Below are 19,358 nucleotides of genomic sequence, written 5' to 3'. Positions count from 1 at the left end.
ATAGTTTGTGCTGCGGACGCACTGTTCGCATTTCCAGCGCGAATTATTTCCCCTCTATACGTGGTGATCTCAGCGCGGGCCTGGGCTCGATGTTGGTATTGTCCACTATTGAAAAAAGGTGCTGATATTTTTAATGTATACGTAACTGTGGAAGGCTACGATGGTCCATGATGGGTATGAAATAGTAAAGTTTTCTATGTAGTATACCAGAAATTTATAGTCAACCTTGTTGAAGTCCCTCTCTCTGTAAGTACAGAAGTGGTCAATATCCTGATGGCAATTAAAATTTATGTTTATGTTATGTTTACAATTACCTTGAAAATTAGATCTTAATTATTATTTACTTTATCTCCATTACATCATTGTCATTACCATCCGCAAATAATGTCTACTTGTATATATTTCCACTCCAGTCTCTTCTGCCATCCCCATTCAAGGTAAATTAAATTGATTACATCCATATTTGTAGCAACTCTTCCCGAACATTACAACTAGCTGACCCCCGCGGCGCGCTCGCCAATATGACGTAAAGAGCAATAACCGTATTGACACTATCTGCCTCTGCGTAGTCGCCGGTGACTGAAGACCGCACTTACATTTTATTGTTATATGTATTTATATTGTTAACCACGCGAACGCGTTGTTTACGAGTTGTGAATGTTGTGATACGCAGCGTGTTATTGATGTTATTTGCTCTGGTAGTGGTGGTGGCTGCTGAGGTGGAAATGTCGGGAGTTTCTGTTCTCATTCTGAGATATACATCAGTTGGCATAGCTCTTATTGGTTATGATGATAAATTGGCCGATGAAAACGAAGAAATATTTTATTTAATGACAGTTTCACAGCTGATAACATCAGTTACGCTTTACGCTGGATTTAATTACCCAATGCGGTACTGTGATTGGTTAAATTGAGACTGGGTAGGAAAATTTAACTACTTTTTTATCTAGCTAGTCGAACATGATTATAAGTATGATAGACCCTACAACAGGCTCATTGATATGACGGTGATGATGATAAACTAGTCCATCTGTACAAACTAATCCGTGTTGGACTTAGACGGATTAGTTTGTAGAGATGCACTATTTACTGTAGGTTCTTCCTGCAACAGTAACTCGTGTCTCTCAGAGCGGTGCAACACTTCACTACGGTTCCTCGTTAGCGCATGCGTCGTTAGCAGTCACATAAAGTGTTGCGGCGAAATGTGAACCAATTAGGTACCTGCCCTCTCGTGAGAACCCAGCCTGCAGGGTTAATCTAGCTTCACGAAAAGCAAACTAGAGCTCTCATGCAATCCCTATCAAACACACAACGAGACAAAGTATAGTTTACTGCAGCGGCGCTCTGGATCTACGAATTTCGTAAGATAGAGTGACCCCTCCCATAATGCACGAATAATATCTATGGACTGGCACACTGCAGATGAGAGTTGCCATAACGAACATAATAAACACCTAATAAATTAAGGTACAATTTCGAAAACTATCTCTTCGTATCTGTTGAATAGCCAATAATCATTGGGGTAGAAGAGGCATCAATGTAGTCCACGAGTATAGGCTAAGGTACGAGCAAAGGACGTCTTTCGGCTCTCTGGACTAATGGAATGTGGTTATGGTGCTCCCTGATTAGCGTAGAATTTCACAACTCTCATGTTCATGTCATTCTCTGATCCAGCACCAGTATTTATCACCAACACACGAAGACAAACCTTCCACCCAACCTCCTCATACACCACCAATCACTTGTGCTCCTGTCCTCCAACCTTCTCATACCGCCAATAACTTGGTCGTCTGTCCTCCAACGTCCCCATACCACCAATCACTTGGTCTCCTGTCCTCCAACCTCCTCATACCACCAATCACTTGGTCTCTTGTCCTCCAACCTCCTCATACCACCAATCACTTGGTCTGTTGTCCTCCAACCTCCTCATACCACCAATCATTTGGTCTCTTGTCCTCCAACCTTCTCATACCGCCAATAACTTGGTCTCCTGTCCTCCAACGTCCCCATACCACCAATCACTTGTTATCCCGTCCACGTCCCCATCACTGTCCTGCAGGCGCGGCCGCGGTCGTTTCCCGCGCGTTTATAATTACCTCGTGATTCAGAGCCGGCGTTTATTGCGGCGTACTGTCGCATTCCGCGCTGACTGATGTCCGAGTATAGTGGTAGTGCGACAGGTGAGTCTGACTACACCTGCATGTAGGTGTGTAGGTGTAGTGAGACTGTCAAACGATTAGGCTTAGCTGACCTCGAAATAACTAGCGAAAGACATTTACGATTCGCGAGCGTGTGTGATGTATGTAGAACCCCTAATGTACAATCAAAAATTACGCAAAACTCGCTAAAACCTTACCTACGTTATAAACCCCCGACATTCATATTTTGCCCCGAAGTGGCAAAACTTTTGAACGGCTAAGCTTTGATAATATTTTATCAAAATCGGCAAAGAACACTCGGGGTAACATTAGCTATGGCCTTAAACTTTATTACACCCCTCTTTTTCGTCTGGGGTTAAAATACGCTTTAGCTAGAAAACAAGTGTAGAGTGTCACATTAACCATAAGTTTGAAGTGTCTGTGGTATTGTTATAAATAGATACATAATAAAAAAAGTTACAGGCAATGCTATAAAGTTTATGAAATCACCTCTAATGACGTTTATCGTGCAGTGCAAAGGTAGCCTGAGCCGTACTTATGGTTCTTTATCGAGACTATTTTAAAGCTTATAAGTATAGTGGATAGCAGCACGTAGACGTAAGTTGTAGACAACAACAGCAAATGTGCTGTCGAAACCTTACTCATAGGGTCCAGGAGTTAAGAACGATTACAATATGATAGTATGATGCTCACCGAACTTCACTGTACTATCACGGAACGAGGCTACACAATATACGAACACTTTGTAGCGACAGAAACATAAAGTCCAACAGATTATTATTATTGTAAAATATAAGCGTAATATATGCACTCTGGTTTAACGATGTCGTCAACATAATTATTGTTGTAAGTGAGGCGAGTTTATTGATGAGTTTTCTGTCTTACTTCAGCGGTAAGTTACGATGATATCCTTACATTTTTTTTACTAAATAAAATTGCTTGAAGTTTTTTCCTTGCGATTGTAATTATATTTATATTCGATGTTATCGGCTCATCAACTCCACCGCAAGCCATTACAATGTAGGTACTCGTAATGAAACGATTTATTGTTTATTTACTTATCGTCTGGAAATTTCATGCTTTGCGGAATGATCCCATATGTTTCATCAAAATCGGTAAGTATAGCCGTTTCTAGTTACGTGCTAATCTTCTTATAGGTTATAGGTGTTTTTAGAAAATTGTAATATCTTAAAATATAAAAGCAATCGGTATACCTAGTTACATTCGGAAAACTGCTTACAAGTAAATGTACGACTAACTTAGACTTAGATCATCGAGTATCTAAGTTATATTAATGATATTGCTGAAATAGCCGGCAGTAAATGCTGGATTTTATCTAATTAGCTGACATTAACTCCTATCTAAGTTTATAGTTGGTGTAAAAACTGGATAGATATGGCAACTCCTTCTCGACCCACTCTTATTAATTACCAACATGAAAATGGCAGTGGACTAACTAGTTTCGTAGACACTGAGCCACATAGTTTTGTATCCTATGTTACATAGTGCGTGATTCATATTTAGAGGGCAGTGGGATTGTCGAATCTGCCTCCAGTCCACTACCGGCTGTTGGATGATGAAGTATGAGGATCCTCTCATTGGTCTATGTCCAGTAGTGGAAGATTGTGACTGATATGATGGTGATTGATAAAGGTAATTTTTTTAGATGTATGTAACATATCCCTGTAAAGTGTGGTCTATTCGAAGGGCCAGTAAATTACATGGCAGATATTGCTAAGCGCCGTGTAGGGGACCTCGTTGCTTTCACACAGCACACAGGGGAGATTGGTGGAGATAAAAACCCATCGGTGTCAGCTGGTGACCCGCACTATTCCGGTGACCACTGCGGGAGTAATGCGACTGTCAGATACAAAGGGGGTATCGCATATATGAAGCCAAGCATTTGCATTCCAGTCCTTGTCAAAAATATATTAACATCCTTTTTCAGAGACAGAGAACATTTTTTTCTTTGACAGAGGGGGACAAAACAGCATATTAGCCAAAAGGTTCTGTAACTTTTCTATGAATAAGGGGGTTCATTTATAAGTTGTAAAATTTATCACTTCCAAAGTACTGTGACCATCAATTGTTGCATAGGTTGCATAGTGTACCTATACTGTTCAGCATTGCGCCAGGATTGTTGCAGGCTATACAATAAGCTCCGACGTTGTAGGCCTCGCCAGGGCGCGGCTGAAAGTGTGTGTTGCTTGTGCTGGCTAAAACTCCTACAAGGGATATAGGCAGGCTGGCGTGGTAGGATACAAGCGACAAGCGGTAGCGGGGTGGTTTGGTATCAACTGTACATTACAACGTCAGGCGCATCCTGCGTAGTCAGAAGACGTTATTAATGTAACTGGCCAATCGTTTCTCCACGCTGACAAACCCTTGCCCTGCTCTAGTGTTTGTCACTGATACGCTATAAAGAAGAATACACATACGATGTAGATAGACCAATCGGACTTGTTTAGATTCATCATCATTTACCCTCTATCGCCCGATGTTGGGTGTATACGACAACTTTTTGGTCCTGTGCCGCTCTTATTCATTGTGTCCCCACTCGTAACCTTGTAGGGCGAGCACAGGATTCGATACTAATTTTCGATACTACACAAACATATGGAAAAATAACAGTGACGTTCATTCACCTATCGAATATGGTATCGAAAGCGTATAGATTCGAAATTCATTCACCTATCGACTATGGTATCGAAAGCGTATAGATTCGAAAGTCTTTGCCCATATAAATTTGACATTTTAGCGATTACGAACCCAATTTGACACATACATTCGAACGAAATTTTATCGCTAGCGTTTTTGTTTGAATCTATACGTCAAATTGGTTTCACAATCACAAACGTCCATATTTGTTCATAATACGATATAAAATTAAAACAACTTTTAAAAATAATTGATAGAATTATTTTAATTTCACTTTGTTTATTTATTTAATTAAATGTTATGTACATAGGTTTAGTTTGTATAATATATAGGTAGTTAGTTTGTAATTGTAAATTATATAAATTATGTAAATAATTGTACGTTAATAAACTTCTAAAAACATCTAGTTTCAACAGGTGAAAAAAATTAAATAATAGCACTTATTTCAACAATATTTTCATAATAAAAACAAAAAAAATGCGAAATTTAGGATATAATAAGGTTAAGACAGCAGTTTCTAAACGAACCTTCGAATCTCCTAGCCAACGCTAGAATTCAATGCTATCGATTTCGACTGTAGATTCGAATTAGGTATCGCATAGATTCAACGATACGCAACGTTAACGGAGGATCGAAACTTGTGCTCGGGCAACTGATGTCACCTGACAATACAGCAGGAGGACTGCCAATAGCTCTCCAGCCGTTTATTTCCGTTTTGTGGCCGTCTCTATCTTGGTTTAAAATCCAAAATCTCTTAGCAGCCAGAAGGCGCCTCTTGTTCGCTTGCACCACGCCTGCGCTTTCACCGCGGAGAGTTAGGGCGCGCGCACACTCGCTCATTACCATACACTACGCGTGACACCCGCGCAATTAACTGCGGGTTATTGTTGCCGGGTTGCGGACGGCCTGCACTCTCACCCGGCCCGGGTGTAGCTCTCGAGGTATACCGGTGTAGACGTGCACTATCACCCGGCCTGGGTATAGCAAAGGTATAGAGGTATAGACGTGTCGGTGGAAATAGTTTGTAGAGGTGCGGGATTTGTGTAGGTACTATGCAGGATGTTTGACACATAGACTTAAAAAAAGATGTGATGGAGGAAACCTCCTCAAACTCACGAGCTCTCACTCAGCAATGAAATACCTGAGGCGGAAGAGCACCATACAAAAATAATTGCTTATTGCACCATCACCCTTTCTCATTTATGCAGTTTTGCCATGAATGAACCACCTGCTCTAGAAATTGACCAAGACGGCGAAGTAGAAACTTATATGAGTTGCAGTCACAACACAATGCCGTTTATCTCATTACTTTACCTTTAAATAATTGATGCTGAGGTCTCTCGGGGTTCAGCGTGAAAGCCGGGGGATGCCGGCACGTCCTCACGGCCATGAAATGTAATGTCGTCATAATGCAGGAATTTCCCCACTCAGCAGTAAATATGCGTATGCAAATGCAGTAATTACACACATTACGGCCCCGCCGCCCCGCGCCCCGCCCCCCCCTAGCCTGCGCAGGCGCAACATATATGATTTTCGCAGCATTCATAGATTAGATAGTGGCCATTTCAAAGGATTATTTACTTATGGGTGTTATGCTTAAAGGTGTAATCCCCGGAAGGATTTTTTGTGCGTTTTTTTTATTACTTTGGTTTTTTAATTAAATATATTTTTGCAGAAATTAAGCTTTTGTATTGCATCATAGTAATGGTAATAGCTTGGAGGGCTACACTGGGTATATAGGGTTCCGCCAAAAAAACGGTCAACAAGTGATTAGGACCCTATTCTGGAACCACTTTGCCAATCGAGTACTTACCAACATAAACCTAATACTTACATTCAATTACCAAACTTGCTCAAGACTCTAAAGATTTAATACGGTTTTCATTGCGCAGGATAAGATTAAAAGTTATTTCAATTGTGCGGCATTCAACCTCATCCCCTGATTTACTGGCAACCTTTCACGATATTTGTGGATAGTGCGGTGCGTTTCTGCTAAATCTACTACGTCTTCTATTTAGCAAACAAAGTTCCAAGTGTGTTCTCAATTGTCATCTTGTTAATATCTAGTTTCAGAACTTCTGAACCGTTTCTTTGTTGCTAATAGGATCTCATATCATTAGGAATGTCCCTGAAGTCCTCCTTTGCCTTATTTATACCCTAAATGTGACCTAGGTATGTCCTAGTTGTTGGGAATTATTAAGTGAATAATTTGTTTTTAGTTCTTTCATCTTCTATTCTGTTCTATTCTCTGTGGGGGTGTAAGTACCTGCACCTGGCTCTCTCGAATGGAACCTTTGTGCATATCCCCAAGGTCTAAACTGCCTTCCTAAGCTTGGACCATTTCCACACCACGCTGGTCCACTGCGGGTTGGTGGGTTCACATATCTAGATGTGCTAGATCTAGATATGCAGGTTTCCTCACGATGTTTTCCTTCACCGTAAGAGCGATGGTATACATTGTACTTAAGTTAAAAGAACTCATTGGTACATGTCAGCGCCGGGATCGAACCCGCATCTCTGGCGTGAGAAGCGGGCGCTTACCCGACTGAGCTACCACCGCTCTCGACTGAGCTACCACCGCTCTCTTTCATCTTATACTTATACTTTTTTTTGCACACCTTTGTACTAGTTTTCTGTACCTCCTGTAGGTTGGCTGGTAGAAAATTCTCTTAGCATTATGACCACCTTTTGTGCATTTATTTCCTATAATGTCCTCGTAGCCGAATTTCGACTACGGCGGCCAATCTCAATTGAGATCAGCCTTCTACGCAGGAGTAGATTATAGTGCCCAAGTGTGTGCGCAGTACACAGGAGCACTCTCTGTTCCATCACTCTCATAGCCCAATGGGACGGATTGACCGACACGACTGGAGAGAGCTAGGCGCAGGACCGACTGATTTACATGCCCATCCGACAGCATGGATCGTTTCACTGTTTCGGACATCAGGTGATCAGCTTTCTATGTCCTAACCAAACTTAGAACCACAATTTAGAAACACAAATTGATGGTCCCACCCGGGAAATGAACCCGGGACCTCTGGGTCATGAAGCGAAGCTTCTACCACTAGACCACAGAGGCAGTTCGATTATTATTTCCTATATTTGTGTAATAAAGAATTAAATAAATAAATACATGTGCATAGTGCTGAAGAATGAATATTGTACATAATATTATCATAGACATGGCCAAATTCATAATTTAGCAGAATAGTATCAGCCTCAGGGATGGTGTTGAACTAATAATACATCAGTTGTGTCTTGCCATTTCATGATTTATCTTAGATTTGCATGCCTGCATCACATTACTTTTACTTCTATCCGTGTTTCTGATTATTCTAATCACTAATAGAATATAATCACTAATTTACTAGAGTGCCAATGTGCAGGGTCGTCAGGTTTTAGTTCTGGAACATTTAATTGTTTCAACAGTCAGATAATTAAATTGTTAGATAGGTACCTACCTTTAACATACTCTTATAAAACTTATTTGATTATTACATTACAGTTAATCAGTTATAAATCAACCTTTAACCATAGACAACGCCTCTACCATAAACAGGACAGAGTGTAGAGAGTAAGATAACGGACTAACGTTTATCGGCTGGAGTTCGAAATTTAAATGGAAGAATGGCCGACACCCGTGACCGGCGGTTGTAATGTGCTTTCTGAATTATGAGTTAATTAACAGAGAAACCCGCGGATTGGTCGGCCATTATGAGAGTTGGCGGAACTGGCGCCTGGCTAACTGGCTTTTGTGTAAATTTAATTAGGTAGATTTTTAAGAAAGAAGTGATTGAAGTAACAAATATAAATTTAATAACTAGAAGTGCTATGAAGTGACAAAGGTTTGATAACAGATTGACCTACAAAGGAACGCTCCTAACAGCCATCCATCATGGAGTCCTGAAGAAGTTATGGTAACCACAATGTTTCAGGCCCGCCCCTTTAAGTCGGTAGTGAGTTGTGAGTGATAAGATATCATTGAAATAGTCTGTTTCAACAACAGACACATTGACACATCTGCCTTACCAGAAAGGCGACATAGGCATGAATTTTCAGAAGCTACAAATGAAAAGAATTTTCAGAAATGACAAACTATTCTAAGGTCCAAAATCTCTTACTTCCGTTTCAGTAACTTGCAGTCTCCGTTCAAATCCGGCACGAATTCTTGGAACAGAAAACCTCAAACTTTCCCACCAATACACATTGACACAAGTATGATTTGGCGAATGCATGACAATGCCTTATCAATGCTTGAGGCGTTCCTGTACGAGTGTTAACATGCGCATACATCAAGTACACCTGCAGGCCCCGCCCCCTGCCCCCCTCCCCGCCCCCGAGGCTTCCACCGTGCTGGAGACCAGCTCGGCGCCGCCACTCCGCGCTCAGCCGTCCCCGCGAGCGCACGTCCCGCGCCCACCGCGAGTGAACCAGTGTTGTGATCGATAGACTGTCCGTGTTTTGTTATCACTCCGTATTCCGGTCCGGTCTGGTTTGATTGCTGGTAGACGTAAGTTTTTTATGGATTTGTTTTTTAATTAGGATTATTTTTCTCTGATGGTGATTATTATAAGTATTATATTTTCGGTCAACATCAATAGTAGTTGGTAAAGTTGGTTGGTTGTTTTGTTGACTTGTTGAGCTGAAAGGGGCGGCGCTTGAAAGTTTTCCGCGCAAGCGTCGTCGTCGTCGCCTTCTGAAAACTGGCCAATTGAAAGCGACAGTGAAAAACGTAAAGAAAGTTACAAGTTGTTCCCAACATGCGGCCGATGTCCTAAAAGATAGTCTCACAAAGATGTGAGAAGTAATATAATACATCATTGTTCGTATAAACAATAACTTCACAAATAGCAGACCTGTGTGTGTTATTAAATGGACAAGGAGATATTATTTCGAAATTTACGGCTAAAGTTGTATTTTGTACATTTACGGTAATTGATTCGTGGAATAATTCAATAAAACTGTACCTATTACCTGAGCAATTTCAGTAAATATCAGTTATTTATTATCATTACTTCTAAAATGCAGTTAAATAACAATAAATATTAACTTCTCGTATTCTGTTAAGTAATCGCTTTATTATATGGGTTTGTCTTTCTTAATGCCAATAAAAGCCGTAATGTCGGGAGATTCGTATCGGATTACCGACTTTCTTGCAAACTACCGCGATTATGTTGCATCACGGAATAAAATAACACTCCTGATTGTAAAGTTAAATCAGATATTTTGTTATTTAAAATTATGATGAGCCAAGTTGAAAACTGAAAGTTTTCTGCTGGAAAACTCATAGCACCATCAACACAATTTACACTCTCTATTACAGGCTATTTATTCATTGTCTTTATTTCTTATTCATAACTCTTCAATGCCCATCACATCACCATCATCAGCTCTCACAAAGCCCACAAACAGGAAAACCGGGAGCCATACCATTCATTCAAAAGACGTAGCGTTATCAAACAAGAATATCGTCCAAATAAACGTGCCCGCGCCGCGAGTCACATGAGATGTCAAGTGGGACATCAGCGTGGGTGGAGGCGGCTACTGTGTGCCGCGGGGACTCCAGCCCATGTGGGTGGCACCCGTGGCTTTATGGGACACCTAAATAAAAACATTATTATTATTATTAGGCATATTATTTTACTCGACTGTTTTTTTTTCAATTATTTGTATATTGACAAAATACTAGCCCTGTGATGCATAAGAAATGTGTGGTCCGTACAGTATTTCCTATGTTATAGTTATATATCAAAGTGTCCCATCTATAGCTTCTCGTGTACCTCACCTGGTATGCTATTCATGGCATAACGCTCATCTAACTAAGATAATATATGGATACTGATGCCACTTTTCGTAACGATATCGATACCGATACCATCACACTTTTGTGCTTGAATAGCCTCCTCCGCCCGTCGGCTTTACGATTTCCTGCGCGTTAATGATCGCAGCCTTTGCTAAATTAAATAAGCCTTTTACGAGTTTGTCCCGTTTTTCATGATTTATTATGACTTGTAGTGTTGTTTTCATGAATATGTTCCTCTTACTTAACGCTTAGGTATATGTAGATACTTACAGTCACAATATATCTGCTCCATCAGACATGACAAATATTATATAGTTGCCATTGCCGTCGTTTAATTAAATTCGATGATATCAACAGAGTAACTAACGAATATCTTTCCCCGGACACTTCTGCCATCACAGCCTCTTATCTTCGTTTGAATAACTTTGGCCTCTGTACCCAATATCCATTATCCATTAACGTGCGCCAAAACACGGAGCACCTTCAGCACATACTGGTGCAGAGATCCCGGCACACTTCCTGATGGCCATTACTGGGCCAAAGGGGTCACTCTATATAACGAAAAACTAACTTTCGGACTCCATCTCGTTGTGTTGAACGTGCCGATTGCACGAGAGCTCTCGTTCGTTCGTTCTTCGTCGTATAGAGTAACCCTCCAGGAGTGGCTCGCATGTCTCCCCGTGTTTAGCGGCCTAATAGTCGCGACGTGACCGCGCGGCGACGCATCTCGCCACTTGATCTCATCACCCGGGAGTGCCGGTGTAACACCCGATTACTTTCTAGAAAGGGTGTCACTGCCAACGAACGTTAGCAGTCTATGGTCTGAACTTTCAACCTGTGGTGTCAAATACGTTGACTGCAACGTAATCGTTATTGACACAGCATAGCCATTTTCAGTCTCCTAGGGGTATGTTTCTGATTTCTTCTCGGTATAACCCTAAGCCCTAATGTCATAGGTGAAGCATAACTGCATCCGTGTATGCGGGTTGTATGCGCGTCGGCCTCTAATAGAGTAATTTTGCATCGATCTTTAGTGTTTTCTGTAGCATCTTGTGGGCCGGGTTTATGTTCATGATGCTCGTGTAGAACTGTTGTTTCATGTTTTATGTCTGGCTTGTGTGTAATTTTAACCCGTAAGGGGTTAAGTTTTCTAAACCGTTATAGTTTTTCGGTTTTAAGCAATTGGTAGTCATTATGGTTGTCGAGTTTTATTTAAGTACTTAATTAACACATCAAATTTTTAGACCATTACTAGGAACATTTTAAAGTTTTAAACTGATAACTAGAAATTCCACAGTTTATTACTACTCAGACGATTGTAAATAAAAAAACTGACGATGTTACGAAGATGACAACAAAAACGAAATCATCAATCAAATAAACGTGCGAGTATGGCACCAGAGACGTAAATAACAGCCAGTGGCCTGTCCTCATCACGGATCTGTCTAGATTAGATACAATTAACACCTCCAGACACTAATATGGGCAAGTCGTCTTTAAGTGGCCATCATTATTGAGTAAAAAAAAGTATGTACATTGTATGATTTGAGCGAAATGATTAGCAGAGAGCAACTTAATATACTAGGTACAGGCAAGGACCATAAACAGGTTGTTAATTACATGCGTCCTAAATAAAAAGAGAGAAAACGATTTGGACACAAATACAATGAAATAAATTAATGAATGGGATTGCAATTGTCCCATGAACAGATAAAATACAATATTGTGCGTTTTGCAGTGCGCTGCTGATGACTGTATCATCTAATCGATTAAAGCAGTAATAATTCGCGACGGGAAGTGACCAATTATATCATTACCGAGACCGAGGCTGTCCCGAGCTCCCGCAATTGACGACTTGAGGAGTTGTATGACGCTCTTTTTAACTCTTTTATGCTTACGATGCATTACATACATAATAATATTAGATCGTGTTTAATCAAATAATCGTAATCATTGTTAAATTACAAGTATGTATGTAGTATGTTCTTCATTATTACATTTATTTTCTTAATTATGTACACTCATGGGCAACGAAAAAGTTCTACCTTCCATTGACATTCCAATTATGTAACTGGAACTTTTTCATTGCTCGTTAGTGTACATATTTTTTCGTATATATTTGTTATTGTCATCGCACCCTTTTGTATTTAGAATTCATTGATTGGCCAATCTCACACATGTACGTTCGAAGCTCAGTACATATCGTTATCTTGTTGGCCGCGATGCGCGACATCCGGCGCAGGCGCATCTCTGGTCATTAAGTTTTTATCGACGTTGATGTCATCTCCCAGTTATCGTGCCTTGAATTCATAATTTATATTTTAAATACGTAAACATAATATTTGTTTACCTTGTGTCTTACTTATGTTTTATCAAATCGCAGACGTGTTCATTATTATGGGCCGAATCAGCGTTTCTTGATAAGGACTGCCGACCTCTGAATATAATGTTCCGGTCCAGTTAAAATGGAATCCAAGTCCAATACAGCAACAAAAAAATTATATATTTTTTAAAATTTAATATTACTTAAGGTATCCTAAACTTACTTGGTAAGTATAATTTATTTTTCAAAAGCTTATCATTAAATATATTTTTTAAAACGTCTAAAATCATATTACCACCTCCCACTTGAACTAAACAATACCAGTACCGATCCGTAAAGTCATCTATAAAATAGCTTTGTGTTTAGAGCGGACCGTTAGCTATTATTTACATAAGAATCTCCTTATTGCATTCAAGTGCTGTTCACAAGACACTCGCTTGATTCTTTCCATCAATTTCAAGTAGAGGCTCGATCGTTCAAGAGGTTTGATTTATCATCTACCCATTCACGGGTGACGTATCGTGGCAGCTCTTGTATTTGTATCATATCGTGCAACCGATTTTTAGATGGATCATTTTATAGCAATGCCCGCATCGGAATACAAATGTAACGTGCACAGGTATTTCAAACAAACTGCAAGTTCAAGTCTGAGGCTCTAGGAAAATGATTTGTTGTATGCGATTCCTGCGATCAGATAGTGGAAGAATTATGGCTAATATTCATAATCAATCACGGCCTTCACTATTGTGAATGTGGAGGAATGCCGAGGCCGCGTCCCGTGGACTCCTGACAGCGACGGATGCGCGGTGCCGGCGGTTCCTCACTGGTGTCGTTTGTTGCTGAATTTATTGGACACGAAGTAACGGCGCGGCCCGCGGTGGTCGCCGCCCGCTGATATATTGTACGGCGAAATGCCATCCGGGAAACCTGCCGACTCGCCTAAGCCACATTATTTATAACACAAATGTACGAGTGCTTACCAAACGCCATTATTTAACGCGTTTCGTAACTTTAATTGATTTTAGAAACTGTTATTTATTTGGTCGTAAATGCACGGCTGCACGTGTCCGTTTTATGAAACTGTTTTTGCCACACCACAGACTTGAATCTCTTGCTCGCGTATATCGTGAGACATGGAGTGCAGGCACATTTCTCATCGATAGAGCAATGAATATGTACTAACTAGCAGTGGCGTTATTTATGGCAGCGGTCGATACGATCGCCTCGGACTTGTCAATCAGAGGCGCGCGCGGCGGCGGCCATCCATCATGCGCGGGCGCAGTAACGAGCTTTTGTGTCTCTCTTAGCCTAGTCCAGCTCCAACACCCTCATACACCACACACTACAGCACAATACTTTACCCTTACACCATATTTGTTATGTAAATTAAAACAACAATAGGAAAGCTTTATGATAATTATTGTGTTTTGACGTGCATGTAAATGCAAATCGTATACGCTAAAAGCATCTTTTGACTGACAACAGTAAGGAGAACCTCTACAAAAGGTCCATTCAAAACATCCGGCCGCATCAGATAACAGTAGTCGTGTGGATAAGTCGAGAATATAATGTCGCGTCCCGAGAGCTCCCGGGGAGAGCTCTACACGAGTAGAAGAGTTCTCTAACGATGCAGCGATGGTATCGCCGGCTCATTGACGTTTCAATACGCATCCGTGGATCAATCGCTCACGGATTGACAGTGGTATCGTCTAATCAATCGCACGTCCCGGCCGCCGCTCCCGCCGCCGCCGCCGCCGCCGCCGCCCGCCGCGTCCAGCGCGTGCTGGCTCTGATAGCATCACACTTTCTTCTACAACTTCGCCAATCTCTGTCGCTCTTTCACGTTCTTCCTTATTTGAATTAAAATTTTCATCATGCTTAATTTAGTCGCCGTGAGAATACCATTGTCCCCGTCACTAACGAAGCCTTAAATCGAATTTGTCTCAACATGATAGCGCTTGACGATTCCACAATAGTGCGACTTGGTTAATAATTCATTTTATCTAAGCGTGTCCCGGTCATCGTCTTTACGTTGTGGAATGCTTTTAATGTCGGATGATAGAAGTGCTCTATGGTCCGTTGTTTCGGAGCTCATTTGATGACTCGTCGGTGGAGTCGAGCGCAGTCGCAGGCCCGGTAAGTACCAACTCCACTGTTTACGTGGTACCGTGTTACTGCCGCCGGCTAATGATTAATGCGTGGAGCCGCAGCGATAGTGAAATTGTACGGACGACGGCCTACCGACAATATTGTCTCATTTATTGCTAATGATCTATTCAGTATTCTTCGTAACCCGTATGGTATTTCTACGCTACAACGCGTCCGTCCATTCTCACATTTCGCATCATTTAAAACTATTATTCCTAATACTCGAGATAACTATCGGTTAGCTTTCATAAATATCGATTTAAAAGGTGTGTTTACTTTTTAATATTCATGCATGCCAGCCTAAATATTGTGAATTATGGCGATCGCACACTTTCCATAAACACAGGTTGCGTTGCGTATGTACCGTAAGATGTAATTTTAGAAAAACGCTGTAATGTTACGACGTGGCTCGAGATTGCAGTGATTGGTCCCCGAGTCGCCGTGGCTGCGCAGGCGCGGCGGCTGATTGCTCCACCGGCTCGTAGTGCTTCTTCAAATACCATATTATTGTTCCACTCAAATGAGCTCAATTTGAAAACGAATCATACATACCTATGCTCGAGGCTAGCCAGACTTTCACCGATGTGCCGTATTGTTTCATAGTAATCAGCCTCTACATTATTGCTAGTGAGATTGTGCAATCCAGGAAAAATATTTACTATATTTCAGGTTATAAAGCTCTTACATTGCGCAAAGTTCAATCAACAATACTGCTTGGTACTGACGTAGATATTGGAAACTTTTCGTCACCTCGCGTTTTTATCCCTTTCTCGGAATAGAGTCGAGTCATTAATCGAGCGCGACGTGTTTTTTTACAATAATCCCACGTTTACCCAAATAGTGAAGACTCTTTTAAATAATTTATTGCCGTCCACGAGATAAGACGCGATAGCTCCGGCGCTATAAGCTTTGAAACCAACGACATAGTTAAATATATCACTGTGTTGACGTTTATAACTGTTTGTTTTATCTGCTTCGTTTTCCAATATTGCTTCTTTATCAGTTCACAAATTATCTCTTTCTTTTAACACTTGAGAGTTTACATAAATTATAATGCGTCGTTTCTTTTCATGTTCTCTTTTTAAACTAGTGTGGCAGCTCGGGTACTAGCGGGGAGATGAGTTAAAGACGAATTCCAAGTTCACAATACTCATTTATTCATTGAATCAGTCGTTCTTATATAGCTAGGATTTAGGACACTCTTAACTACTGCGCATGCGCGGCCCCAGCGCTGTACGGTGGTGTAGGCCTGCGCCGGTCGCGGCTGATATATAAACAGCTGGCGCGGGCGCGCAGTCAGTGGAGCGCCCGTCGTCGTGGGAAGCGGACGTCGAGCAGAGCAGCGGGCATCGGGTCGTCGGCGGCACCGCGAGGAGAGCGCGCAGGGCGCGCTTGGCCGATGAGTCATCACGCCGCGCTGTGGTATGCGAAGAATGCGGCTCTGGAATGCCGCCGCGCGTATGATTCACGTCGCATCGTCTGCGTATGCTACGCATAGTACTCCCCCTCAAGCGAAGCGTACGGTTTGCTTTACGGTCCGTCCTGACCGTGTTGTGTAGCTTGTAGATGCAGTTGTAGGTACTGCTGCCGACTCGTCTGCTTCTTTGCTTATGTAAGCTGGCTTGAGGCGGTCCAGTGATATCACTGCCGTGCGTAGAGGCAACCGTAACTTGTAGTATTTTTCGCTCCGTTCCAATACTTCGTACGGGCCGTCGTAGGGAGGTGTGAGCGGTTTTCTGACCGTGTCGTTGCGCACGAAGACGTGTGAGCATGTTCGTAGGTCCTTGTAGATGAATGGTCGCTCTCTCGTTGCTCGTGCCTTCTGCACAGGTGATATCGCGGCCATGGTGTCCGTCAGTCGCCGCACGTAGTCTGCATCTTCAATTTTGGACTGTGTAGGTACAAAAAAATCAGATGGTACTCGTAGTGTCGCTCCGTAGGTCATCTGCGCGGGACATAGCGCGTTCTCGCGTATCGCCGTGCGCAGGCCGAGTAGCACCGTAGGTAGTTCGTCGCTCCATGTCACGGTAGCGCCTCTCGCCATTAGCGCTGCCTTGAAGGTGCGGTGCCATCGCTCTACCTTGCCGTTTGCTTGCGGGTGGAATGCGGTGGTGTGGATCTTGTTGATGCCGAATCTCTTCATCAGTGTGCTGAACAGCGAGGACTCAAATTGCCGGCCCTGGTCGGTTGTACACCGGATTGGCATTCCAAACCGAACTAGCCAGTTCTCGTAGAAGGCCTTGGCTACGGCTTCCGCTGTGATTTCGCTTACTGGTACTGCTTCAGGCCAACTTGTGCAGCGGTCGATCATGGTTACACAGTAGCGGTATCCGTTTGACGGTTGTAGCGGCCCGACAATGTCGATGTGGACGTGCTCGAACCGTGCGGATGGCGGGAACTCGCCGAGTGGGGTGACGACATGCCGATGTACCTTCGCACGCTGGCAGCTGATGCACGTCCTCGTCCATTCGCCTACGTCCTTGTTCATCGATGGCCAGAAGAACTTCGCTGCCATCTGCTTCTTGGTCGCTCGTATCCCCGGGTGGCACAGGTCGTGTTGCGCTTTGAATGCAGCACCACGGTATGCCGGCGGCAGGTACGGTCTGGGCGTCGCTGTAGACGTCTCGCAGGTGATAGTGTGACTCAGCCCCGGCAGTGCGACATCTGTGAACATAAGATTGGATTGTGATCTTATTTTTCTTAATTCCTCGTCCGACGATTGATCTGCGGCCAGTTTGTTGTAGTCAATGGCCGATGGACATGCTATCTCCTCTATACGTGATAGAGAGTCTGCCACTGCGTTGTCTTCCCCCTTCACGTACTCTATCTTCGTGCAGAATTGGCTCACGAAGTGGAGTTGCCGCTCTCGCCGGGGTGTGTCACTACTGCTTGCCGGTCTGCTCATTGCGTAGGTGAGTGGCTTGTGATCTGTGTAGATGGTGACGTCACATCCCTCTATTAGACGTCTGAAGTGCTTCACGGCTGTGTACATGGCTAGCAGTTCGCGGTCGTACACACTGTAGCGTCGCTGCGTCTCGCTCATCGCTTTTGAAAAGAATGCCAGCGGTCTCCAGACTCCGTTGACGCGTTGCTGCAGCACCGCTCCGAGGCTGAGGTCAGATGCGTCGGTCATGAGTCCCAGTGAGCTGCCGTGAACTGGGTATGAGAGCGTGGTGGCTTCCAAAATGCTTTGGCGGCATTTTTCGAAGGCCGAGTCCGACTCCGGCGTCCATTCAATCGGCGTCTTATCATTTTTCTTCCGGTTGTGTAGGTGTTTATTCAGCGCGCTTTGTTGCTCAGCTTGGCGAGGCAGGCACTCTCTGTAGAAGTTGAGGATTCCGAGAAAACGTCGCAACTCTACTACCGTCTTCGGTTTCGGGAAAGTAGAGATTGCCTTTATCCTCTCTTCTGTAGGTCGTATTCCTTCAGCTGATACTTCGTAGCCCAGAAAGTTCAGTTTCTCTTGACCAAATTCGCACTTGTTCACGTTCAGCGTCACTCCATACTTGTCAAGACGTTCCAGGACTCGTTCTAGAAGCGATCTGTGCTGTTCTTCGTCTTCTGAATGCAGAAGGATGTCGTCGACGAAACAGAAGCAGCCCTCTATGCCTCGTAGGACCTCGTGCATGAACCGCTGGAACGTCTGACTCGCGTTACGTAGTCCGAACGTCATGCAATTGAACTCGAACAGTCCGAAGGGCGTCGTGATGGCCGTCTTCTCTGCGTCTTCCTTACTCAGTGGGATCCAGTAGTACGCCATCTTCAGGTCGAGCTTCGAGAACACTTTGCTTTTGTTCAGCTGGTACGTGAAGTCCTGAATTCGCGGAATCGGGTAGCGGTCGGGTAGAGTGACTGAGTTGAGCCGCCTGTAGTCTCCACAGACGCGTAGGCCGCCATCCTTCTTTTTCACGATGTGCAGCGGGCTTGCCCAGGGGCTCTTCGACGGTTTGCAGATGCCCATCTCGATCATGCGCTCGAACTCTTCTTTTGCCACCTTGTATTTATCGGGCGGCAGGGGTCGCGGTTTCGCGTACACCGGTGGGCCAGTCGTCTCTATGTGGTGTATGACGTCATGCTTAGCCGGCGCCTTGAGCGACATCGGTCGCAGGATGTCCGGGAACTTCGTCAGGATGCTGTGGTACACTTGGTTGGAGCTGATGACGTAGATGGACTCTTCACTGGTACGGATTTCGATGGTGTCCACTGCGAGCTCCGTTATTCTGTCCACTAGTTTTTTCTTGTGCAGGTCTACCAGCAGCTTGAAGTT

The 19,358-nt window shown here is 43.2% G+C and overlaps 1 protein-coding gene across 4 annotated transcripts in view; it reads left to right on the top strand.

Annotated features, from left to right (window-relative positions):
- LOC105380889 (protein N-terminal asparagine amidohydrolase) overlaps nt 1–19,358 on the top strand; it is a 75,957-nt gene that overhangs the window by 29,938 nt on the left and 26,661 nt on the right. The window contains exon 1 of one of the 4 annotated variants that reach the window (XM_048631726.1): nt 9,179–9,327. The exons of 2 other annotated variants lie outside the window; for them this stretch is intronic. The gene's annotated coding sequence lies outside the window, so the exon portion shown is untranslated. Of the gene's footprint in view, nt 1–9,178; nt 9,328–19,358 lie in introns of those variants that run through there. One more of the 4 variants, XM_048631729.1, reaches the window with a different exon arrangement.

The sequence above is a fragment of the Plutella xylostella genome, chromosome 29 (genome assembly GCF_932276165.1).
Source record: "Plutella xylostella chromosome 29, ilPluXylo3.1, whole genome shotgun sequence".
Classification (NCBI taxonomy): Eukaryota; Metazoa; Arthropoda; class Insecta; order Lepidoptera; family Plutellidae; genus Plutella; species Plutella xylostella.
This window is presented reverse-complemented; position numbering and strand designations above follow the sequence as displayed.